The sequence below is a fragment of the Suricata suricatta genome, chromosome 10 (assembly GCF_006229205.1).
Source record: "Suricata suricatta isolate VVHF042 chromosome 10, meerkat_22Aug2017_6uvM2_HiC, whole genome shotgun sequence".
In the NCBI taxonomy this organism is placed as follows: domain Eukaryota; kingdom Metazoa; phylum Chordata; class Mammalia; order Carnivora; family Herpestidae; genus Suricata; species Suricata suricatta.
In genome coordinates this window covers 62327142-62352760 of record NC_043709.1, presented here as the reverse complement: position 1 = coordinate 62352760, position 25619 = coordinate 62327142, and the positions used below count along the sequence as shown (strand labels likewise).

The 25619-nt window shown below is 43.7% G+C and overlaps 2 long non-coding RNA genes and 1 pseudogene across 3 annotated transcripts; 1 reads left to right on the top strand and 2 right to left on the bottom strand.

Annotated features, from left to right (window-relative positions):
• Positions 1-1150: 1150 nt before the first annotated feature.
• Positions 1151-25521, bottom strand: LOC115303690. 2 transcript variants are annotated; one of them, XR_003914192.1, is made up of 3 exons: positions 25499-25521; positions 2187-2256; positions 1151-1180 (listed from the first exon to the last, which is right to left on the bottom strand). It is a non-coding gene; the product is annotated as an uncharacterized LOC115303690 (long non-coding RNA). The 2 variants fall into 2 exon arrangements; XR_003914191.1 differs by lacking the exon at positions 25499-25521 and adding an exon at positions 8203-8293.
• On the bottom strand, positions 3366-3955 carry LOC115303688 (annotated as a pseudogene).
• LOC115303689 lies at positions 4150-5864 on the top strand. The gene is made up of 3 exons (XR_003914190.1): positions 4150-4264; positions 4654-4851; positions 5484-5864. It is a non-coding gene; the product is annotated as an uncharacterized LOC115303689 (long non-coding RNA).
• Positions 25522-25619: the final 98 nt, after the last annotated feature.

Genomic DNA, 25619 nt, shown 5'->3' with positions numbered 1-25619 from the left:
GAGCAGGAAGACTGCTCTCACTTGAACTGGGAAGGGCAGGAAAGCCCCTTGGGGATCCACAGTCCACCTAAGGGAAATAATCTTATTTTCTAATCTGGGATCCCAAAGTAGGACTGAGTTATTCAGAAGGAGGACAGAGGTCTTTGGGTGGTGGCGTCTGGAGAGATGAGGCCAGTGGAGCTTGGAGAAGACCATGAATGATGGACTTTCCCAGAGGAGGTGAAAAGAGAGGCATCCATTCACTCTTGACATGGGCCCCCCTCTTCTAACTCCAGCCCCTCCCACCCCCAACTCCCTTGCTTTCCCATCAGACTCGGGTGTAAACTTCTGATGACAGATCTTCTGTAAGAAGATGTTCCATGTTAACTCCCTTATAGACCCTGAGGGCTGTAACTCCCTCTGCTCCGGCTGCTACATTCTTGTCACTTGCCTTATTTGACAGCTGTCTCACTCAGACTAAGGGCATCTCCTATGAAAGATTGTGGGGTGCTGCCCCTCGTTTGTGCTTTCTGTGGGCTGGACATTCCTGTACCATCTGAGCCTTCTGTCTTCGGTGTTCTCCTAACTCTGCTCTGGGACCCTTGGGGTTGTGGGATCCTGGCCTGGCCCTGAGGGTGCTGGGCTTGGCTGGACGCCTTGTTCTTCCCCAGGTTATGGCAGAGTCACGACCACTAACCCTAACCCGGAGTTCCCAAGAGGGTGGTGTCTGGCTTCTCAAGGAAGCCTCATCAGGCTGCGTTGTGTGCTCCACATTCCGGAAGCAAATTACTCATCCCATTTTACTACAGCTGACTCAAATTTCAGACATGACTTGGAGTCCTTAGAATAATTATCTGCCTAATTTGGAGGTGAATGTAGTCTGCAGGATGTGTGACCCATCCCTGATGTGTCATACATGGAGCTATTCTCTCCTAGCTGGAAGGATCGTCTGGAGGTCAGGAAGGTCCAGAGGTGAGCCACTGCAGAATGGTGACTGTGACCTCAGCTGGTCACTGGTAGCAGCCACTTAAGAAAACAGTTTTCTTTTTTCATTTTTTAAAACATTTATTTATTTATTTTGAGAGAGAGAGCATGAGCAGGGAAGGGGCAGAGAGACAGGGAGACGGAAAATCCCAAGCAGGCTCCACACTGTTGGCACAGTCTGATGTGGGGCTTCAACTCACAACCGTGAGATCACGACCTGAGCCAAAACCAAGAGTAGGACACTTAACCAACTGAGCCACCCAGGTGCCCAAGAAAACAAGTTTTCTTTAATTGAAGAAGTTATATAGCCATGTGGTTAAACATTTTTTTCAAGCACTATAAAAAGATATACGGTGGAAGTTACATTTTTCTCCCTCCTTAGACCTTTAGTCCTCTCTAGAAATCATCTCTGCATATTTATGACCCAAACTCTTCCCATCACCAAGCTCTTTGGTAGAACAGGTCTGAATTCCTGGCTCCTCAAGAAGTCCTGGGAATTTCATTATTTTCTCACAGTCTTATTTTTATTTCTTGGTCATTTTAGATTCTGTTTCTGGGTGTTCTGAGTTTTGCTTTTTACATCAGTGTGCTTTAGGGGTTTCCCCCAGAAGGCAGGAAATAAGGTGGGGAGCAAATGGGTTGAAGCAAGAGAGACAAGGGCAGCTGACAGGACGTCAGCTCCGGCCCATATCAGGTAACTTCCTTCCACTTGTCGTGCCTGGTGAGGGGGATGCCCACCTCTAGATGGGGCAGAATGACAGAGACTTGCCCATTAGGGCAGGTGCTGGCTGCACTTCGCAGGCGAGGGTTACAAAGGAAGCTGCCATGGATTTGCCAGGCAGGTGCAGGTGGGGGGACAGATCGCCTGCTTGATAGCCTGCCCGCCCTAACTATCGCCACCCCCCACCCCAGCTCCCACAGGTGGCTAGCCAACAGAAGGAAGTGAACAAGTCTCTTGAACTTCTTTATGTCTCAGTTTCTTGTCTGGAAAGTGTGGTTAATGATGCCTCACATTGCTGTAAAGCTTGAGCAGATAAGCGATGTGAAAGTGTGATAATTTGCTTCTTCTATTACATCTGTTTATCTTCTCTCCCTGGATTCCCCCTTCCTCCTTCTCATCTCATTTCCTTGCCCCAAACACTCAAGGCAAAAACTGTTTTAGGAACCCCGGCAGAGCTGTCCCAAGTTCTGCCACCATCCCTCATGCAGTAGAATTCACTCACCTCTGGGTACCTCGGTTTCTTTATCTCTAGCTTTACAGATACAGATGCTGATATAAAGTGTACAGAGTAGCTGTATAAAAAATAAGCTTTGTTAGTGGGACAGGGAAAAAAATGTAAAAAGGATGATGACTGGGGCAGAGCCAAGACTAGGGTAAGATGAATGAGGTATTTGCCTTAGATGCAAAATTGAAGGGGACACCAAAAACCTCAGTTAATCAAGTAATATTTAATGTGATATCTTCATATGCCCAAATTAATGCAAAAACTCTATCGTGAACAAAGTATCAACAATGGTTTTTGAAATGTTAGAAATTTTATATTTTTTATGTTTATTTATTTTAAGAGGGGAGAGAGAGAGAGAGAGAGAGAGAGAGAACAAGTGGGGGAGGGGCAGAGAGCGAGAGGGAAAGAGAGAATCCTAAGCACTGTCAGTGTGGAGTTCAGTGTGGGGCTCAAACTTATGAACCGAAAGATTATGACCTGAGCTGAAGTCAGACACTTAACTGACTGAGCCACCCAGACACCCCTGGAAATTTTTTATAATTATGTATTCTTTAAAATTTTTTTAAATATTTATTTTATTTTTAAGAGAGAGAGAGGAGAGAGCAAGAAAGCGTGAGCGGGGAAGGGACAGAGAGAGAGAGAGGGAAAGACAGAATCTGAAGCAGGCTCCAGGCTCTAAGCTGTCAGCACAGAACTCCATGTGGGTCTTGAATCCACAAACTGTGAGCTCATGACTTGAGCTGAAATCAGATGCTTAACCGACTGAGCCACCCAGGCGCCCCTAATCATGTATTCTTGTTAAGCACTAGCTTAATATTGTAGAAAATTTCAAGTCATCTTTCAACAACCCATTCTTCCCTCCCTCACCCAAGCTCTTTTTTTTTTTTTAATGTTTTATTTATTTTTGATACAGAGAGAGACAGAGCATGAGAGGGGAAGGGGCAGAGAGAGAGAGGGAGACACAGAACCGGAAGCAGGCTCCAGGCTCTGAGCTAGCTGTCAGCACAGAGCCTGACGCGGGGCTCGAACCCACGAACGTGAGATCGAAGCCGGAGGCTTAACCAACTGAGCCACCCAGGCGCCCCACCCAAGCTCTTAATAAAGAGCTCTTCAAGTAAAGACATACTCTCTTCCCTCTTTGCATAAAACTTTATGGAATAAAGGCAGAGAGCTGTGTACATCTGCTGTAAAATGCTGTCCATGGCTGTGGCGGCGGTGTCTGCCCAGACTCAGATCCTAAAAGACTCTTTGTTCATGAATTGTCCCTTTACAAAGCAGGTCCACCACTTGCTGCGATCATCATTCTGAAGGTCAAAACCTTTCTCAGCATCTCAGAGACAGAGTCTGGTCTCTTGCCTCAGCTGCTATAAGGTGACCCTCATCACTTCATCTAGATTCCCCTTTGTTTGCAAGTTTTGGCATAAACTGCATTAGGTGAAGATCTGGTTTCCTGCTATGGGAGGATTAGCGATTCCCAGCGTGACATTTCTCTCTCACCTTGGCTTTTGGAATTGGGGGTTCTTTTGACGTTCCAGAATGCTCCAAAATGTAATGTTCTATAGAGCAGGTTTCTGTCAGCTTCATTCTAATCTCATAGTTTCTGAAGAAGACGTGGCCTCACAGTAATAGATGGCTTCATCCATCATATCTATATCCTTTTGTCTCTCTCGGGGTGGATTGTTTGAACTGGCTTCTGCTAGGCAGCAGCGCCATGTTTCCAGTGAGTTTGGTGTAGGACTCGTGAGAGACGAGTGATAAGTCGACATCTTGTCTGGGGCCCCAGAGTATCAACAATGTATTTATTTATTTTTAATGTTTATTCTAGAGAGAGAGTGAGTGAGCAGGGGAGGGAGAGAGAGAGAGAGAGAAACACAGAATCTAAAGCAGGTTGCAGGCCCTGCGCTGTCAGCATAGAGCCCGATGCAGAGCTTAAACCCACGAACTGTGAGATTGTGATATGAGTAGAAGTTGGATGCTTAACTGACCAAGCCACCCAGGCACCCTGAATATCAACAATTTAAGATGAAAAATCGTTCCCTGCTGGGCCATAGGGGAGCCTGAAGCAAAAGGAAAAGGTGAGCCTCATATACATTTAAAAAGATTTTTTGGACGCCCCGCCCCAGACTTGGTTCTGGTCGTGATCTCTAGTTTCATAAGTTTGAGCCCCACATCAGGCTTCTGCTTGGGAGTGTCTCTCTCTCTCTCTCTCTCTCTCTCTCTCTCTCTCTATTTCTCTCTCCCTCTCTCTCTGCCCCTCCCACTTGCACTCTTCCTCTCTCAAAATAAATAAATAGACTTAAAAAGAAAAAAGCTTTAAAGACCCTAGCATAGAGAACGTGCCTGAGTTTCTAGCCTGCTGGCCTGCCTGCAAGTTTCAGACTTCCCAGTCTCCACAGCCACATGAGCCAATTCCTTAAAATAAATCTCCCTCCGTCTCTCTCTCTCTCTCTCTCTCTCTCTGTAGATCTTGTTTCTCTAGAGAACCTGACTGATATGGTGGCTCTGCATGAGGTGAGACAACGGGCAAGTATGGAGGATTTACTAGAAAATACAGCCTGTCACAGGTTTAGGCCCAGCTTGTCTAGGCCTCTGCCCCCCTTACTGCAGAACTCACCGGCTGGCATCCTCTGGGGAACCGGGCACAACACAGCCTGCACCACAGGTACCAGCGTTCCCTCTAGCGGGTAGTCGGCATCCCTCTGTTGTTCTCTGCCGTGTGAGTTCCATGAGTGTCCTCATCTTTGCAAGTTCATAAGCAGTAGATGCCTGGGACCCCAGGGTCTGCGGTCTTTGCCATTACTTTCTGCAAGTCTCTTATTCAATGGACTCTGCAAGTCCATTTATTCAAGTCCCTATTTTATGATGCGCAGACATTTTTTTCTGGTATTTTCCCTCCCCAATCTGCACAGTTCTTGGTCTCTTGGTATTTTTTTTATGTTTGTTTACTTTCAGAGTGAGCTTGAGCAAGAGAGGGGCAGAAAGAGAGAGAGAGAGAGAGAGAGAGAGAGAGAGAGAGAAAATCCCAAGCAGGCTCCTAGCTGTCAGTGCAGAGCCCGACTTGGGGTTCAGTCTTATGAAGCGTGAAATCATGATCTGAGCCCAAATCAAGAGTCAGATGCTCAATGATTGAGCCACCCAGGCACCCCAGTGTCTTGGTATTTTATATTTTGGATGCTGTTGTAAATATTATCTATTTCGGGAGACGCTTGGTCAGTTTTTCTCCTGTATGACAGAAGCCTACTTCTATCATTGGATGAGTAATTTTTCCTCTCTTGGAAAATCCCATGGGATTAGGAAAGTGTGACCATGGACTTTTCTACTTATATCACAGAAGATCTTCTCCTTAAAAGCACTCAAGATGCCCAGGATCTATCTATGTGGACCTTTTGCAAAAGAAAACTTTAATAATTGGAAAGAATAAAGCATCTAAATGCTCATAAGATTTTGCTGTGAGAACTCTTTTTGCCCCCAAATTAATGATATCTTACTGTGTAATTGCTTTCCTAAAAAAAGAGATATGCACATTGAACCTTCTGAGACAGAGGTAATTAGGTCTTAGCCTAACAGTCATTTTACCCAGAGGGAAGTAATAAAAAGGAGTATTAAACTGTTCTCCCAGTAACAGCAAAATCTTTGTTAATCTATCCCTAAAAAATAGGAGAGAGGGGACACCTGGGTGGCTCAGTTGGTTAAGCTTTGCACTTTGGCTCAGGCCATGATCTTGTGGTCTGTGGTTTTGAGCCCCATGTCAGGCTCTGTGCTGACAGCCTGCTTTGGACTCTGTGTCTCCCTCTCTCGCTCTGCCCCTCCCCTGATCACATTGTCTCTCTTTGTCTCTCAAAAATAAATAAAAAGTATTAAAAAAACTTAAAAAAAATAAACATTAAAATTTTTTTTTAAATAGGAGAGAAGAGGTTCCTATCTTCTTAGACATTTAAAAAAAACAGTAACTTTCATTAGAGAAGATTGAAATGCTATCTGATATCATCTGAATGTTGTTTAATATTGTTTTAGGTTGAAAATGATTGAGAGGTGATAGAATAACTCAACAATTTTTTAAAGTTTTTCTTATTAAATTTTTTATAATGTTTTTATTTATTTTTGAGAGAGAGAGAATCTCAAGCAGGTTCCACGCTCAGCACAGAGCCCAACACAGGGTTCGATCTCCTGATGGTAAGATCATGGCCTGAGCTGAAATCAAGAATCTGGCACTTAATTGACTGAGCCACCCAGGCACCTCCTAATATCCTTTTAATATCCTGAACTTTTGAAAAAGTTTTTTATTATTTGTTTCTTTTAGTAATCTTTGCACTCAATGTGCAGCTCGAACTTACTACCCCAAGATCAAGAGTCATATGCTCTTCCGACTGAGCCAGCGAGGTGCCCTGCACTTTTTGGCTCACTACTTACTAATGCTACAGAATTTTGATTTTCTATAGCTTACACATGCACATGGCACAACAATCAAACATTGAATAGTGAGGTGTGAGTTTCCCTCCTACTCCATTCCTGGCCACTTAGTTTTGCTCCCCAGAGGTAGCTACTATTACCAGTTTCTTTTGATTCCTTATGGAGACACAGCCCAGAGAGGGAGTCACCCTGATTTTAAGCAGGTACCTTAAATAGTAAATTGTTTCATTATATTTTCTGAAATGGTTAAAACCATTTTAAAAGCAGTCAACTTACTGAACTCTTTGTGACTCTGATAGATCTTTTAATTGATTCTCTTGGGGTTTGTATTAGACAGACCTATCAACAGCATATAATTTTGGCAAGGTGAAAACAGTTTTGGAGTGAGAACTGGATTGAATCCTGGCGCTTCCAGCTACCAGATGTCTGATTTTTAAATCCAGCCTTCATAAAATGTAGCACTCTCTAAAGGCAGCGTGTAGGTACAAAGTGGTCCTTCCTTTCCAGGCGTGGTAGGTAGCGTGGGCAGAGACCACACAGAGCCAAATGCCACCCCTCCACCCTTTTCTGGGTTTGTTCAACCTGTACCTGCAGATACATCCAAAGGGCTTTGATCTCAGTGATTTCTAAAAACCCAGAGATCAGGAGCAGAGACTGAAAAAGGAAGCCCTGAACTAGAGCAACCTTTCTTTCTCCATGAAAGGAGTGTGGGTCATGTTTGCTGAGAGCAGGTGAAAGTAGATTTTATTGTTGAAAATTAGAGATTTACAGAATCTCTTTGAAGAGCTAGTGATTATCAGTGAGGCCCTATAAACTCCCCACAGTGGTGATGGGTAAAACAGTTGGACACAGTGGGAATGTGCATAGGTTTTCTCAGAGGGGGGACTCACTGCCAGAGAGGGGGTTGGTACTCACTGCGGAGTGGTGTAAGAAATTCATGCTTAGGAAAGAAAACCCCACATATTCTTACTTGTCCATGGTGTTTTGTCAACTTGAAGGGATGCCCCAGAATATCTGAGAGACCTCTGATCCCTTTAACCACTCCCTGGTAAAAGCGATTTGGGATGTGGGTTATCTAGTTTATTTACACAGAATGATTATTCCTGCAGAGCCTTAGAGAGGAACAAGAATGAACTCCTTCATATCTTCTACTAAAGAAGACAAGCCTGGGGGCACCTGGGTGGCTCAGTTGATTAAGCATCTGGCTACGGCTCAACTCATGATCTCATGGTTCATGGGTTCGAGCCCCGCGGCGGGCTCTGTCCTGACAGCTAGCTCAGAGCCTAGAGCCTGCTTCAGATTCTGTGTCTCCCTCTCTCTCTGACCCTCCCCTACTCGCGCTGTCTCTGTCAAAAATAAATAAATAACATAAAAATTAAAAAAAAAGAAGATGGATCTGAAGAGGTGCCTTAATAATGTGTGCATTTGCCAGACTACAGTTAAGATGTGACAGGCGTTTTTGCCACAAGAAGGGGTGAACTCAGACTTTGGAAAGATACTGGCTCCACTTATGAATTATCCAGACTTAAAATATCCCAGGGTTCAGCTGTTCTGAGAGGTTTATGGAAAACTATTCTGGGCTTAACCAAATGCAGTCACTTACCAGGTACGAAACAAGGACACCTTAAGCATAGAGGCGGCAGGTCCCTGCAGGGAGCTGGGGAGGAGTTTCAAGGCCCTGATGGGCTCTGTAATGTGTTATCCTGTCCTGGCATTCAATATCCTGGTCAACCCACAGGTACTAAATTTCAAGGTAAATTAAGTCCTTGGATCCATTTCCAATGTGCTTATGTGCATGCGTGCGCATGCGCGCGAATGTGTGTGTGTGTGTGTGTGTGTGTGTGTGTGTGTGTGTGTGTGTGTGTGTAGGCTTCCTCCCACCAACAAGTAGTTCTCAGACACCTGCTGGGTATCCTACAATTCAAGTCAGTTCTGACACAATCCCTCCCAGAGATAGTATCAGATTCACATATTAAGGGTGTTCCGTCTTGCAAGACTGCCCCCCGCCCCCACTTCTGAAGCCAGTTGCAAGCCCGTGTTGTTACCTGTGCTTCTGATGGATTGGTTGTAAATTAGAGGTTCCCAACGCCCCCTTTTTGTCTTTGGTTAATTTGCTAGAATGGCTCACAGAACTCAGCGAAACATTTTACTTGCTAGCTTACTTGTTTATTATAAAAGGATATAACTTAGGGATAGCCAGAAGGAAAAGATGCATATAGGGCAAGGGATGTGGGAAAAGCTGCGGAACTTTCAAGCCCTTTCCAGGCACGCCACTCTTCCCAAAGCATGTGTTCACCAACTTCCGAACCTTGCCCTTCTGGGGTTTTATGGAGGCTTCATTATATAGGCAGGGTTGATTAAATCATTGACTTTGGGCGAAATGAGTCAACCTCCAGCCCGTCCCCTGTCCCTGGAGGTCACAAGGGAGGACTGAAAGTGCCACCCCTCTGATCACGTGGTCGGCTCCCCTGGCGACCAGCCCCCAGCTCTGAGTGCGGTGGGTGCCGAAGTCATCTCAGTTAGCATTACACAAGACACACCTCTAAGCTCTCAACACTTCCGGAAATGGCAAGGGTTTGGGGAGCTGTGAGCCAGGAACCATGTGTGAAGACCAAATATATATTTTTTCTTTTGTTTTTTTTTTTTAAGCTTATTTATTTATTTTGAGAGAGAGAGCATGCTCATGAGTGGGGAAAAGGCAGAGAGAGAATCCCTAGCAGGCTCCACACCATCAGCAGAGAGCCCAATGTGGGACTCAAACTCACAAACTGCGAGATCATGACCTGAGCTGAAATTAAGAGTCAGACACTTAACCCGCTGAGCCATCCAGGTGCTCCCTCACCCCAGCAAATATACATATTTTTTATCAATCATAATATCGAGAGTGGTCAGGGCAGTTTACCCCTTGGCATTTATTGGTCCTTTGGTGATGAAGCTCAACACGTGGTCCCATTCTCCTTGCCAGGGATGGGCAAAGAAGAGGATCTGCTGGGGACCAATGAGAAAGCTCTCATTCCTTTTGAAAAAACAGATTCAAGAATAAGACAGCCCCTCAGAAGCCTACCTGAGAATAAAGCCCATTCAGTGTCAGGGAGCAGAGGGACAACAGAACCGGGGTCCCTGTTGACATGGTCGTGGTGGATCTGATGCTGCTCACAGGGTCCACCGCTCCCTGGTGCCTCTTATGTGAGAGAACTCAGTGGGCTGACTGGACCAAAGGGAAAACCGGGGGCACCAGCCTAAAGGACCTAGAATTCCTCTAAGGGTGTTAAGCTTTTACCTTGAGTCTATAAAAACTAGGATTTTCTACAGAACCCAGAATGCAATGGGGGAAACAATCTACCTGGAGAGTCAAAAGACCTTAGAGCTCCAGTAGCTCAGAAAGTCACATCGGAATGGGACCTGTAACCTGCTGCCCGTGCGAGCGGCCTCTCTGAGACCTTGTAGAGGAGTACGTCCTGGAGTTGGGCTCAAGCATTTCTTGCCTTTGGAAGCGGAGAGTTCGAGTCCAGGGAATGATCTAGAGGAGCCAAGTCACTTCACCTGGGTTATCCCATGGCTAGATGGGGCTGTATGGGGCTGGGGTGGGGAGTGCCCTGGTAGAACTCTCCCCAGTCGAAGGAGACAGAGAGTGACTGCATGAAATCCCTCAGTTGCTGGTGGTTCTGTAATGTAGCAAGTTGTTTAACCTCAGAGATGATAAGGGTCTGCTGTGAAATTCAGATGAGATAATATTTACAAATCACTTACTTACTCAGAGATGATAAATGCTCTGTGTTCAACAAGAACACAGGCACCGGAGGCCACTCCTTTCTCCTCCCCAATCAGAGCCACTGAACTCCACTAAATCTGCTGGGGCCACTCAAGCCTCAGTAAGACAGTCAGTGGAGGCAACGTGTGGCTTTCTCAGTGGGTGAATGTAACTCCACCCAAAAGTTTTATTTACTCATTTTCAGAGTTTAGGTGGGAGCCTCGCAGCTCCATGAGCTTGACTGACCCATGAAGTTTGGTCTGGGATTGAGGGTGGGCAAGAATGACCACCGCTTGGGTCCTGCTCAAAGTTCTTTAATGTTGGTTTACTCCTAAAGCAGCTGAAAGCAGTGCACAGGAGGGAAATGACACAAGGGTACATCCAGGTGGGTGTACATCCAGGTACTCCCCACGGCCTCTTGCGTCAATTTGAGAACGCATCATTCCAGAGCTTGGAGGTGTTGGCAGTCAGTGGGGAGCAAGACAAATCAATGGACCAGAGTAGACCACACAGGACCTCAGGTTCATTACTTTCTACCCTTGCCACATCATACCCAGGAACAGCATAGACACCTCATAAAGCAATCATTCTGATACTCAAACCATATCACTCAGGTCTAAGTCCAAGCCTTGAAATTCTTCCTGTATTGGCCTTGGGGCAAGCACTCCTTATCTACCTGTGCTGCATGCAGGTGCTTCTTAGCCTGTAAGGAGCCTGGCAAATTCTTAAAAGCTGTATAAATTGTGAAAAGGCCACCCCCCCTTCCTCTGAGCCAGCGTAGAACCATGTCAGGACACAAGCTATACAACCACATGTTGCGCAGAGTTCCCATTTCTGTCCAGGGCCTGCCATAGTGGTCTCTGTCTTCAGGTAGACACTCATTCAGGGTGAACTCTAGGAATCTCACTGCTTAGCCAGTGTTGCTGTTTCTCTAAGAGAACACCCAAATCTGATGTCAGGAGCTGCATGGAGCCCGATGACAGCTTTGGAAACTGGGACTGCCTGCTGAGCACAAAAATGTTTGTTTGTGGAAGTTGACACCTGACCAAATGTAGAGGAGACTGGGGAACTCGACTGTGCATGAGGACACACGGGGATTGGGACAGTCGAGTGTAAAGGACCACACGTTCTTTGCCTAGCGTATCACCAGGGGACTACCTCCCTTTGATTCTTAGTCCATGAAGTTCAGATGAGGCCCAACTCACTCCCCAGCACCAACAGTGGACCTGTGATCCTTTGGCCACAGTGTTTGGGTTAGGGTTAGGCATAATACTCAAGCTAGACTATTCAGAGTCTCCTCTGAGATATTTCCTGAAACTAGCAAAAAAAAAAAAAAAAAAAAACCCAAAAAACCCCCACAAAAGCAAAAACAAAAAAGACCCCTGCCCCTGCTCACACTTCCTACCCTCCACCCACATGACCACTGTGGAATCATTAGCTGGGAAGAGGCTGTAGGTTGAGAGCTGCTAATGGCTTCCATGCTATGGCATGGCCATAGCAGGAAGGAGAGTCAGTCTGAACGTGACGCCAATACCGAGAAAGCAGAATAAAGGCAAGAGTGAGAGGACTCTGGTGTTATATTTTGGACTCCTGATCCTGCTGTGTCCAAAGTCATTTATTCCTACACTTTTCCCTTTTCAACTCTATTTCCTTCCTTCCTTCCTTCCTTCCTTCCTTCCTTCCTTCCTTCCTTCCTTCCTTCCTTCCTTCTTCTTCCTCCCTCCCTTCCTCTCTCCCTCCCACTCTCCCTTCCTTCCTCCCTTCCTTCTTTTCTTTCTTTTTAGAGAGAGAGCACTTGCAGAGGGGCAGAGAGAGAGAGAGAGAGAGAGAGAGAGAGAGAGAGAAAGAGGGAATCCTAAGCAGGGTCCATGCTCAGCCTCAGAGCCCAATGCAGGCTCGATCCCAAGACCCTGGAATCATGACCTGAGCTGAAATTGAGAGTTGGATGCTCTACCGGCTGAGCCTCCCAAGCACCCCTTCAATTTTCTTTTCTTTCCTTTCTCTTCCTTCCTCCCTTCCTTTTCTTCTTTTTTCCTTATTTTGGTTGAGATTCTTTTGAGTGTGTTTTTGTTACTTGCAACCTCAAAAAAGAATCTGACCAATAAATAGTATGTGCACTGAATAATTGTATTTCTAGGGGGAGCGGTCTATGTTCACTTGAAACCAGGCCTGGTACGGAGGAAGCAAAGAGAAACTCCCAAGAGAAACTTACAAAATGATGCTTTTGGATTTCTAGGGAGCAGAGATAGGGAGCTGAGTGGTGATGCAGAGTGGGGGAGGTGGGGACATATGGGATTGGGAGGGATGGACCACCCATCCTTCTAGGCTTTATCCTATGAGATGCCCTTGAACCAGGCAACTTCCCTGGTAGAACTTGGAGATACATGGGAAGCCAAGGGAACTGGTTGACTTTCCCTTGGGAGACGAGATGATCCTAAGACTAGAGAGGTAAGAGCCTGATCAGGTGTCTGGCCTATCTCCAGGCCTCTCAGGGCATGGTGCACCCCAGTTGCTGTTAGTGCTGGCCAAGCTAGGGACGTCAGCGTCTCTCTACTTCAATACATTCTTGGGCTCAGGCCTGTTGACGTTCTATAGCCAAATATGTCCCTCATGTTTGCTTTGGAAAGGTTATACCCAAATTCCCCTCTAGAGCCTCCACTGTTGCATGCAAATAGTGCTGCTGTAAACCCCCTGGGTGCACAGCTCTGGCTGTTTTCCTTGGGTAAGCTTCTAGAAGTGGAACTTGCTAGGTCAAAGGCTATGAACGTTACTAAGGTTATTGATTCGTATACTAGCAGGAAATATTATCCATTACTTGAAAAAAGACACACATGTTTCCACCCTTGTCAACTAGGAGAAGGCTGATGGCCAAGCAAGTAATGTAAAAGGTGACCTGTTTTTTAGAAAAACAGACTCATATCCCAATGTCTATAATAAATTAAATCAAGACATTAATATGTGCTGTGGATGCAGCAGATCACATAGCATTAAGCAAATTAGACCCCCTGGTTCCCTGGATACAAGGGCTAGAAAGCACCAGAGAGAAGTAATGGGGTTATCAGGGTCCTTCTTGGAAGTAGGAAGTATGGCAGGCAGCAGCTGTGGTTGCACTTACTGAGGGTAACTTCAGCGTAAATGGGATTAGGACCAGAGGAAGGCAAAGGACAAGCATTTCTCTCAGGGAACTCTTTGTTTGATGAGGGAGATCACCAGCTACAAATAAAATGATCTCAGGAGAGAGATTTTGTCCTGGAATAGGAAAGAATGTTCTAACATTCTGTCCACAGTTGGAAAGGTTCATGCCTTTGAAAGCACTGTGGAGGCCATAGACCATATTAGTATGGGGCACAGTGCTCTGTGCTGGGGAGTCAGACATGGAAGACACAGTCCTTCTCTGTAAGTCCCTAACTATGAACAATTTCTTTACAATGTGGGAAAAGCTGTAACAGGATGTATGTAGGAGGTCCGAGGGTGGAGCAAAGGAGGGAGCTGTTAACTTCACCTGCTGGAGGAAGAAGGACCATGACCTGGTTTGTGAAGAATGAGTGAAAGTTTGCTAGGTGGGTGAGTGGGAGAGATGCAGGTAGAGTGAAGGGCGTATGTGTGACCTGGGTGGACCTTCCAATTTGGAATACAAATAACATGCCCAGCGAATCTACAGAATTTAGTGCTCCAGGAACCTTATGCGATGATATCAGATCCAGAGGGGCAGTCTGGCATCCACTGAGGCCCCACTCTCTCCCCAGGACCCTTAGGTTACCAATGTTGAGTAACGACAGGGCCAGTGTGGTGCTGGCCCAGCAGGCTTGCTGGATTACAGGGCTGGTAGTCAGCCAGGGACTGACTTCCACCTTAGGTGAAAGCTAGGTGACCTGGAGGCATTTGAAAGGACAAAGGTACTGGGTGATGTCAGGCTCTGAGAGTGTGTCTCTCAAGCTTGGCTGGGCTCTTTGCTTAAGAAAGCACACTCCTGTTTAAGTTCCCTGTTTAAAACCCTCTTGTTTTCCACCAGTTTCCTGCCCAAGTGGGGCAGAGTGCACAGATTCTGATCATAGACATGTGTGTTAATTTCCAGGGGTGCTATGACAAAGCACCACAAATGAGGTGACTTCAAACAGAAACGTATTGTCACACAGTCCTGGAGAAATCCACAGGGGCATGCTCCCTCTAACGCCTGGAGTTGGGCAGGGAGGGTTTGTGCCTGGCTGGCTCAGTCGGCTGAGCGTCCACCTCTTGACTTTGGCTCATGTCAAGAATCCAGGGTCCTGGGATCAAACCCTGAGTCAGGCTCTGAGTTAAGCGTGGAGACTGCTTAAGTTTCTCTCTCTCTCTCTCTCTCTCTCTCTCTCTGTCTCTCTCTCTCTCTCCCCCCCCCCCTCACCTCCTCTCCCCTGCTCACATGTGCTTTTACTCTCTAAAATAAAATAAAAAATAAAACTTGTAGGGGAATCCTTCCTTCTCTGTGTCCTAGGACTGTAGACACAACCCTCCAATCCTCAGCGTTCACATGACTGTCTCTCTGTGTCTTCATATGACTGTCTTCTTATAAGGACACCAGTCATACTGGATCAGGGGCCTGCTCTACTGCAATATGACCTTATCTTAAATAGTCACACCTCCAAGGACTCTATTTCCAAGTAAAATCACATTCAGAGGGACTGGGAGTTAGGACTTCAACCTATCTGGGGGAGGGTGCGGAGGGCACAGTTAAACCCCTGAGGGCATCTCCGAGACACTAGGCAGAGCTTTCAAATGGTCAGGACCGGAACTCCTGGAGCTCTGAAGTGCAGCTAAGAGGTGGCAGCTCGGAACTGGTGTTCCAAGGCTGTTACAGGATCCAAGGGTGCCCAGGACTGTGGCCACAGGAAAGTGTGGGCCACAGGGAGCTAGGGCTGCCAGAGCCAGGCCTCAGAGTTGTGGGTCTGGAAGGAGGGGGTAGAGTTGATTTCTATCAAGGGACCCATCTTGGGGCCCTTTCTCAGCTGTCCTTCAAGGAAAAAGGCTCCCAGTGTAAAGCTCCTTCTGGAGCGTATTCCTTCCAGAACAGGTAAGGAGTGAGGAAAGGATCTAACTAGATACTTGGTTTTGTTTTTCCCGAGTTCCCTTGGATGTTTTTGCTTGCTCTTAAAATAAATAAACCCAGCTGATAAGTTTATTGATTCCAAAATGTATAGAGGAGTAGAAGGAGAATTAACTTTTTTAATAAAATGAGTTTTTCCTTCCAAACAGGGTGTGCCTTTTGATTTAGTCAAGACTTTTGTGCCGTTCAGCAGTAATTGATTTTTTTCCTATAGCTCTGGCATATTACTCGTTTGCTAAGACCTTTCATCTTTTTGCTTATTACTGTAATGAGAATCCTCTCCTGTCCTAATCAGTTGTGCTTTGTGTTATAGGAAAGCTGTTGATTTTTGTATAATAATCTTGTGCACAGCCACTTTTCTGAATTGCCTTATTGTCTGTGGCAGTTTTCAGTGGATTCTCCTAGGTTTTCCAGATTTACAATTACAGAGTCTACTTGTTTCTGATTTTTAAAATATGTTTTATGTTTTTCTATTATCAACGTCCATTGGCTAATCCCCTCCTACCCATTAAGTGGGGAAGGCAATTGTGATCATTCTTAACTAGTTTCTGACTTTCCTTGGAATACTTGTAGTGTTTTCCTGCTAAGAATAATGTGACTTTGATTGTTCCGGTTAGAGTCACCCATGAATGCATCTGGGCTTTAATTCATTCATCTTTTTAAAAATGTTTTTTCTTATTTTTGAGAGAGAGAGAGAGAGAGAGAGAGCGAGCGAGCGAGCAAGTGAGCATGAGTGGGGGAGGAGCTCAGAGAGACACAGAATCCCAAGCAGGCTCCAGGCTCTGAGCTGTCAGCACAGAGCCCGATGCGTGGCTTGAACCCATGAGCTGTGAGATCATGACCTGAGCCAAGTTTGGACGCTTAACCTACTGAGCCACCCAGGTGCCCCTCATTCATCTTTTTAGTGGAGGGCATTTGAAACTTTCTTGTCCCTTCCTCTCCCAGCTGCCATCCACCAGATTTTCTGTTTCTTCTAACAATCTTTCTTTTTATAGAGCATTTGCCATTTTATTGAGCTTTTTAATTACTTACACAGAGTTGAGCAAATTTTCTTTGCGTCAAAGAAACATTCTCATTTACATATCCTCATTTACTATTTTTTGCATTTATGCTTTTCCCCTTTACTTGCCCTTCCCCCATTCTATGATTTGGTTACCTGATGGTTTATTTTTTTTCCCCCTAAAGAATTAGTTTTGAGGGGCACCTGGCTGGCTCAGTCAGAAGAGCATGTGATTCTTGATGCGGGGGTTATGAGTTCAAGCCCCATATTGGGTGTAGAGATTACTTAAAGGAAAAGAATTAGTTTTAAGTATATATTTTCCCAGATTTCTTGAGGTATCATTGACATATAACTTTGTGCAAGTTTAAGGGATACAATGTGATAATTTGATACATGTATATATTTTCAAAACGCTTACCACAATAAGGTTAGTTAATACATCCATCACTTCACGTAACTTTGAGGTATATAATATAGTATTATTAAGTACACTCACCATGCTATACATTAGATCCCCAGAATTTCTTATGAATGGACATTTGTGCACTTTGACACTTCCCATTTTCCCCACCCCCAGCCCTTGGCATCCACTATGCTACTCTGTTTCTGTGAATTTGGCATTTTTAGAGATACTATACAGTAGTTGTCTTTCTCTGTCTGAATTATTTCACTCAATGTAATGCCCCCAAGGTTCATCCATGTTGTTACAAATGGCAGAATTTCCTTCTTTTTTTTAATGGTTATAAAGGCTAGGTAATATTCCAGTGTGTGTGTGTGTGTGTGTGTGTGCGTGCGTGCGCACACATGACATTGTCTTTACCCATTCATCTGCCTATGGATACTTAGGTTGTTTCCATATCTTGGTTATTGTGAATAATGCTATAATAAATGTGGGGATGCAGGTTTTTCTTGAAGATAATGATTTCATTTCCACAGGGTATATATCCAGAAGTAGGATTGCTGGATTATATGATAATTCTATTTTTAATTCATTTCTTTTAGGAAATGCCATGGTTCGTTTCCATAGTGGCTGCACCAGTACATGTTCCCACGAATGGTACACAAGGGTGCCCTTTCCTCCACATCCTCACCTACACTTGTTACTTCTTGTCTTTTTGATAATAGCCATTCTAAAAAAATTTTTTTTTGAGAGACAGAGACAGTGTGAGCAGGGGAGGGTCAGAGAGAGAGGGAGACACAGAATCTGAAGCAGGCTCCAGGCTCCGAGCTGTCAGCACAGAGCCCGACGCTGGCACAAACCGTAAGGTCATGACCTGAGCCGAAGTCCGCCACTTAACTGACTGAGCCCCTCAGACGCCCCTGATAATAGCTGTTCTGACAGGTGTGAAGTGAGAGCTCGCTGTGGTTTTGCTTTGTATCTCCCTGTCGGTCAGTGATGATGAGCGTCTTGTCATATCCTGCCAGCCACACGCATGTCTGCTTTGGAAAAAATGTCTGTTCATATCCTTTGCCCATTTTTAATTGGATTTATGTTTTTTTTGCTATTGAGTTGTATGAATTCCTTATACCTTTTGGATATTAACTCCTTTACCAGTTACATGGTTTGAAAATATTTTCTCCCATTTCCACAGATTCTACTTTTAATTTTTTGAGATCTTTCTCCCATTGGTTGCCTTTTCATTTTGTTGATTATTTGCTTTGCTGTGCAGAAACTTTTAGGTTTAATGTAGTTTTACCTATTCATTCTCACTTTTGTTGCTTGTGCTTCTGGTGCCATATCCAAAATAATCATTGCCAAGACAAATGTCAAGAACCTTTTCTCTATGTTTTCTTCTAGGAGTTTTATGGTTTTAGGTCTTACATTGAAGTCTTTAATCCATTTGGAGTTAAATTTTGTTAACGAAGACTTTCATTCTTTTGCATGTGAGTATCCAATTTTCCAAACTGCATTTGCTGAAGAGACTGTTTTCCTCACTGAGTATTCTTGGCTTTCTTGTCAAACATTAGTTGACTGAATATGCATGAATTTATTTCTGGGTTCTTGATTCTGTTCCATTGGTCTATGTGTCTTTTTTTTTTTTAGGCTGGTACCATACTGTTTTGTTATAGTTTTGTGATATAGTTTGAAAAGTTACTGAATACATTCATAAGCTCTATTGTTTTTCTGTTTTCTCATTTAACAGTTTCTAGTTTTATCTTTAGGAGGTCTTTAGTTTTTCTGTGGCTCCATTTTTACTTCATGAGTGAATGTTTAATTCATTTATTTTCTTTTTCACATTTATGTGTTACTATTTAAATCAATAAAATGTTTTTGTTTCTAGTCTTCTACAATTACAGTTTTAATTTCTTTTCCTATGAATGAATTACTTAAGAGTTTTTAAAATTCCATTTAGTAAAGTTTAAAAAAACTTTTTGTTACCAATTTCAAGTTTAATTACATTTTCATAATAGAATGTCTATTACTGTATAGAATTTATTCAGTTTCCTTTGGGCCTGATAGTTGATTCTGGTGAATTTTCCATAAGTCCTTCAAAAGATGTATTTTTTGTTTTCAAAATATAGAGTTCAATATATATCAATTAGATGAATCATGTCAATTTTGTTACTCAAATGTATATCTTTATTTTTTTGTTTTGTTCTGCCACAGGCTAAGAGGGGTAAAATAAACTCTTACAATAATAATATGTGTGTTGATTCTTTCTTGTATTTTCAGTAAACTTTGTTGCTATGTTATTTTGTTGAACAGGTATTTGTTAAATCCTCATGGTAACGTTAATCTTTATTGCTATACAATGCCCATAATTTTCACCTTGAAACCAGTATTACCAGAAGATAGGATCTCACTTTCCTAGTTTTCCTTCCTTCCATTATTCCTTCCTCTCTCCTCCCCCCACACCTTTATTTTGTTTGTGTAGCATATTTTTTAATGTTTTAAAAAATATTTATTTATTTTGAGGGGAGGGGCAGAGAGAGAGGGAGACAGAATCCCAAGCAGGCTCCTTGCCATCAGCACAAAGCCCGATGCAGGGCTCAAACCAACAAACTGTGAGATCAGGACCTGAGCCAAAATAAAAAATTGGACTCTTAACTGACTGAGCCACCCAGGTGCCCCTATGTGGCATACTGCTGCCCATCCTTCTGCCATCTGGGCCCCCCTATATTAGTCTATCATTTAAAAGTAATTTGTAGGGGCACCTGGGCAGCTCAGTTGGTTAAGCGTCTAATGTTTGATTTCGGCTCAGGTCATGATCTCACAGTTCATGGGTTCAAGCCCTGCATCAGGCTCTGTGCTGAATGTTTGCTCAGAGCCTGGAGCCTGCTTCAGATTCTGTGTCTCCTTCTCTCTGCCCCTCCTCCACTCTGCTCTGTCTCACTCTCAAAAACAAATACCAAAAAATTAAAAAATAAAAATAATTTGTATAGAATATATACTTGTATATATGTGTATAATACATATAATTTTATGTTATATATATTTGTATGATATATATTTGCATATATACAAGTATATATTTGCATATAGTATATTTGTGTATATATAAAACATATATGTCAATATATATGTATATATGTATTATATATGTGAATATATACAATACATATATATGTTTTGTGTGTGTATATACATATATATATTTGTGTGTGTGTGTGTGTGTGTGTGTGTTTGTGTTCTGTAAGTCCCTTCCAACAATTCTTAGGGAACAGGGACCAGAAGTTCTGGAGAGACCCAAACTAATAGGGTAGAATTAAGTTGCTCTGGTGTTAGAGTTCATTTTGCCTATGCGAAGCAAAGCTGATTGTGTCTATATCTGTTTTAAGGCTGGATTTTTTTTCTCAGTGCTTCATTGACTGCCTACCTCATAGCTCTGGCTGTTCTTGGCTAATCTAGCAAGTACTCTTTCTTATATTTTATGAGAAAAAAACCAGGGAAACTCTGCCTTCTTTAAAGAGGCTGGCCTTTTCAATTTGGCAAAAGATTAGAGGTAGAAAAAGATATATCAGGGAAATACATTCCCATTCTGTGTCTATTCCCTTTTGCCCCAGCCCAAATGTCTGAATAGGTCTCTTTTTTATTCTCTGCAAAATGAAAGGCCTCAAGGGATATTTCCCTAGGAGTAAGAGTAGCTTGGCTTGAATTTATGTCTATGTCAGATAACGCGATTCTAGAGACAAGCAGTTAAGAGTTATTTTGAGAACTTTGTGAGAGTCTGTGCAGTAAGCTAATGAATGGGTATCGCTGACAAGCTTTCCAAAGTGGAAATGATATGAAACGGTCATCTGATGGGAAAGGGCAGCAGAGGAGGAGCTCTGGGCTTTTGCTATGCGGGAGTTCATGTCAATTCTAAAGGAGAGTCACATTTTCGCTGTTCAGTTGAAACCAATTCAATTTTATGTGGGAAGTGGCTGAGTGGAATTATATTTCTAGGAAGTGACACAGTGAAGTGCAAAGCATTAGTAGTTTTTGACCCCCAGCTCTGCTGTTAACTGGCGTGGGCATTCATTCCCTATCACAGCCACATTTCAGACTTAGAGTCTGTCAAGTGTTCTGTGTACATTTACAGATCCAGTGGAGATAATGTGATTTAAAAAAAGTTAAGAGTATATAAAATTATAGGCATGTGAGCTGTTGAATGTGCTGCCACCTTAAGGATATCCTGGGCATACTGGCTAAGAGTGAAGAACTTGCCTACTTAGTGTAACAAGCTCAAGAGGTCTTATCCCTAAGCAGATAAGATGTGGAATGAAACTACCCGATTTCTAAGCAGCCAGGTTTGGTGAGAAACGGATAAGATAGTAATTATACAAATCATACAAATGTGTTTGGATCTGATATCAAGGACTCTTGGCAAATGGGTCTTGGTTAACACCCACTTCTCCTAAATTCCTGAATGGTTGCCCATCTGCATCCGGAAGTCTCAAGGCCTTTCCTCAAATGCCTGCTTTAATCTTGTGGTCTGCTCCCTCCTCCCTCTGCCTCTGTGCAAACAGTTTTCTCATGATTCCACACGAGGCAGAGGGTAGGTTTCTGCCATCTTCTGTGGCTTCCCTTTGCTTGGTCTGGGCCACGGTGTGAATGAGTACAGGCTGGAAAATTTCTGTGGACCGTGATGATGTTGAATGAAGGGGGGGAGGGATTTTCCCAGTCAGGAGGTCATTTTTGTGGCCCTTCATTGTTTTTCCCTATGATGTGCAGTGTCCCAGGCTGGCAGAGGCGGTGAACAAAGAAGTTGTATGTGGTCTCTTCTGATATGCTGTGACTTGGCAAAGGGCTGAAGGCAAAATCATTCACCTGCACAACCTTTTTAGCCAGACAAAGAATCCTGTCTCCCCCCACCTCCCTAGGAAATGCTCCCAGACCACAAACAAGTCTTTCCTCGGATCCTGATGTCTTTTCCTCCAACCTTTCCTTGGGTTTAGATGTGTAATTAAGAGGAAGGGTTGGGGAGAACAGAATCAGCTATAAGACACAGCTGGGAATTGGGAGCTACTTAACAGAAAGCAAGTGAAGACTAGAATCTCTGTTCTGGTGGCTCTTTTGACAGTTTGAACAGAGCAAGGGGTATGGTAAAATGATGGGGAAATTAAGATGCTTTTGATAAAAAAATTGGTTGCAGTTAGGTGAGAACATTTGCTCAGATATTTTGAGTTTCTTGTGTTTTTGCCTTTGTGTTTCTGCATAAAAGAATGCCAGTGTTTTTCAGCTAATATTTAAAGATAATATATGTAAGGTGCTTGGTGCTCTCCTGGGACGCTGTGAACACACCCTTATACTTATATGCAAAATTTGAGGCTTTGTCTACTTATCTGAAAAGAGAGCCCCATGGATTTTAATCATGTCCCCAGTGGGTTCAAGACCTACTCTCTTCCCCCAAACTTTAAGATCCACTGGTATTGGGGGCACTTGAGTGGCTCAGTCGGTTAAGCATCCGACTTCAGCTCAGGGTATGATCTCAGGGTATGGTAAGTTCGAGGCCAGCACTGGGCTCCGCGCTGGCAGTGTGGAGTCTGCTCGGGATTCTCTCTCCCTTTCTCTCTGCCCCTCCCTCCTTGTGCGTGTGCTCTCTCTCTAAATAAATAAATAAAAACTTGGAAAAAAAAATAACCACTGGTATTAGAGAAGGATCTGGAGACAGAACCTGGAAGGATAGCTCTATTTGGAAGCCATGGAGACAGGATCGAGCTTGCAAATGTTAGGGAGGGAAGGAAGCCCCAGAAAGAGCAATGGGAGGCAGGGAGTGATCAAGCCTGTTTACTCTAGAATCAGATACACCTGAGCTCAGAGCCTAGCATCATCGCCACTTATTAACTGTGCTGGCGGTATGACCGTCAAGTTATACCTCTAAGCTTCAGCCTTCAGTTTTCTCATCTGTAGAATGGGATGATGGGACCTACCTCGTGGAGTTGTTGCAAGGATTGAGGTCATCCATGAAGCATGCCTCCTTGCTTCCCTGCTGAAGTGTGTGCACGTGTGTATGTGTGTGTGTCTTTGTCTCTACTCGTACTCTGCTTTTTCCTGTGCATTGTATGCCTCCTTCTGAGCCAAGCACCCTGTACAGACCTTAAGAGGCTCTGTATTCTATCCCTGCTTTTTCTGCTTTCTTTGGAAAAGTAATCATTGTGAGGTGATGTCCTTCACTGAATATCCTCCTTCCAGCTTTTCTAGAGGCTGCTTGCTGGCCAGGTTGAGAGGTGCGTATTTGCACTTTTCCAAGCAGTATAGGGAGCTTTAGAGGCTAGGAGTCTAGAGCCAAGGAGCCAGCATCCTCTGGGAAGGAGAGATCAAAACAGTGCTGTGAGGACAGAGCCTGTCTTCTGCAGCGCCTCAGATAGTGACTGCCTCAGGCGGCCTCAGAGGAAGGTTCTGTGGCCTAATTCCTTTTGTAATTTGCACAATAGACCAGAAGATGGGGCTCTTGACCTTGGAGTCAAGGGCCAGAGGTTCTTACTTTTTCCACATTTGAACTGGAAGAAAATAGACCCATCAGAGCTCCCAGGAACTGTCTACTATCTTAAGATATTTCTGGGGAGTGGGCAATTTGGGACACGTCTTCCCTTTGAACACTATCCTTGGTCCCTCCTTAATTACCATGTTGCCAGAGTCCTTGCATCTGACCTCCTGCTCCAGGTTTCCCCCTGCAACCCACCTTGCCCCAATGGCGGATCCCAGCAGTGTTTCATAATGGCTAAGAATTCTAGAGTCAGACAGACTTATCCTTGACTCACCTCCTCAGAGGAGCTCTCCCTGGTTACCCCACCAAAGGAGCTCACCCTATGCCCCATGCCAATTACCATCTATCACGTAACTTCGTTATTGACTTCCTAGCAGCCCTCATAATCTATAATTACTGTTTACTTGCTTACTGTTTCCTCACTGGATTGTAAGGCTTAAGAGGGCAAGACCTTGTTTGTCTTCTTTCTCTGCCATGTAACACAGGTCAGAACACACAGGTTCTCAGTAAATGTATTTTAAATTAATAAATGATCAAAGCCCAGCTTCACACCTGCCCAACCTGAAGAAAGCTGCTGAACTTCTCTAAACCCCAGTTTTCTTACCAGTGAAATGGAGAAACAATGGAGATATTATAACTATTACATAATACAGTGCATTTATATGGCAAAGCCTGGGTCCTGGTATGCGGAAGTGCTTTCCAAAACCTTTAGCAGTCTCAGTTGCTACCATATGAGAAAAATGAAGTCTGAACTAATTAGCTAGTTCTCCATAGTTTGGCCATAAGTTTCATTTATTTTTATTATTATTATTTTATTTCTTTATTTTTTAACCACAATCGGTACTTCACTACTACTCTTCTCTATAAGAGTTTGCTTTAGCTCAAATCATGGCTACTCTGAATGGGCCACATAAATCCCTATTATTAAGCCTATGCCCAGTAGTTGAGATGCTTGCTCTCCTTCCCTTGGCTCAATTATATGCAGATTTAGCTCTAACCCGTGGCCTCTGTGTCATGTTCCTGAAGTGTCCCGAGGCATAAAGATCATTCTCTCTTCTGTATATTTATAATCTTTGTTGTCGACGTTACTTCTACGGCTCTTATTTTGTGTTTTATTATCTTGTCATCATGTTCACATGTCTTCTGTTTCCCTGATTAGACTGTAAGCCCTTTGGAGATATGTATTATATTTTAAACTTGTCTGCATCTTTGGTGCCATTTGGGCTTGTAAACAGTAGCTGTTCAATACATTTTTGATGGAATGAAAAACACATATATTTGTTAACTACATTCTATATGTCCAGCATTCTTTGAGACTCTGTGGAGTATAGGACATAAAAAATAATTACTATCTTCAAAATACTTGAAATATTATAGTAAGTTAAGGTCAACATATAATAAAGTCCTTAACTAACCGCAGCATGGTAACTGATAGAAAAAATATATGGGGTGCTGTGAGGATTCATAGAAGGGAGAGATGACATCTCTAAGAGGAGTTGGAGAGAGGGGGATAAAGAAAGGTTTCTTGTAAGAGGTAGCCTTTGAGATTGACTTTGAAGGATGGTTAAGATTTTGATGGGCAAAAATGGGGGGGTTGAATTCCAAATTCAAGACAGGATTGGTGAAGAGATAGAGACCATGGCAATGAATTCTAAGGCTCAGAAACATGACCAGGGGCTTATACAGGAGATTAGAAATATGGTTCTGCCCTAGGGACATTGAAGTACAACCTTGTTTCAGATTTTAGGGCCGATGCAAGGTGTGGTATGCAGGGGTTGAAACTTTAACATGTACCTGACTATGCTCTCCAAATGTAGTTTCTTTTGAGGCTAAGAATTATTCGCAACCAATTCTTTTTTTCTAATAATATGGACTCACCTACAGTCTGATGTGATAGTGCATGTAAGCCAGAGACTTCTTTCCTCCTCTTGGGGACAGAGGATTGGTTGGATTACAGCCAGCCTCTCTTTTCTTTCAAGCCCAAATCAAATTGAACGCATTACTTATGGTTTTCTAACCTTGTCTTAGATCAGTGTTCTGTTGTTAAATAATAATTTGTCTTACATCATTTCTCAGAAAAGTTGGAAGCGTTTTTGTGGAATTATTTCAACAATCAGCCTGTGCTCAATTCTGTGCTTTTTTTCCCCCCTCACCAACCTAAGAAGCACAGAGAAGACAGGTCGTAGGGAGTCTGTGGAGGGCGTCGGATCACTGCCTGCCGGCTTCTCTTCAATGCTCTTTCATCTGGCCACCAGTCCAGAGATTAACCAGTAATTTT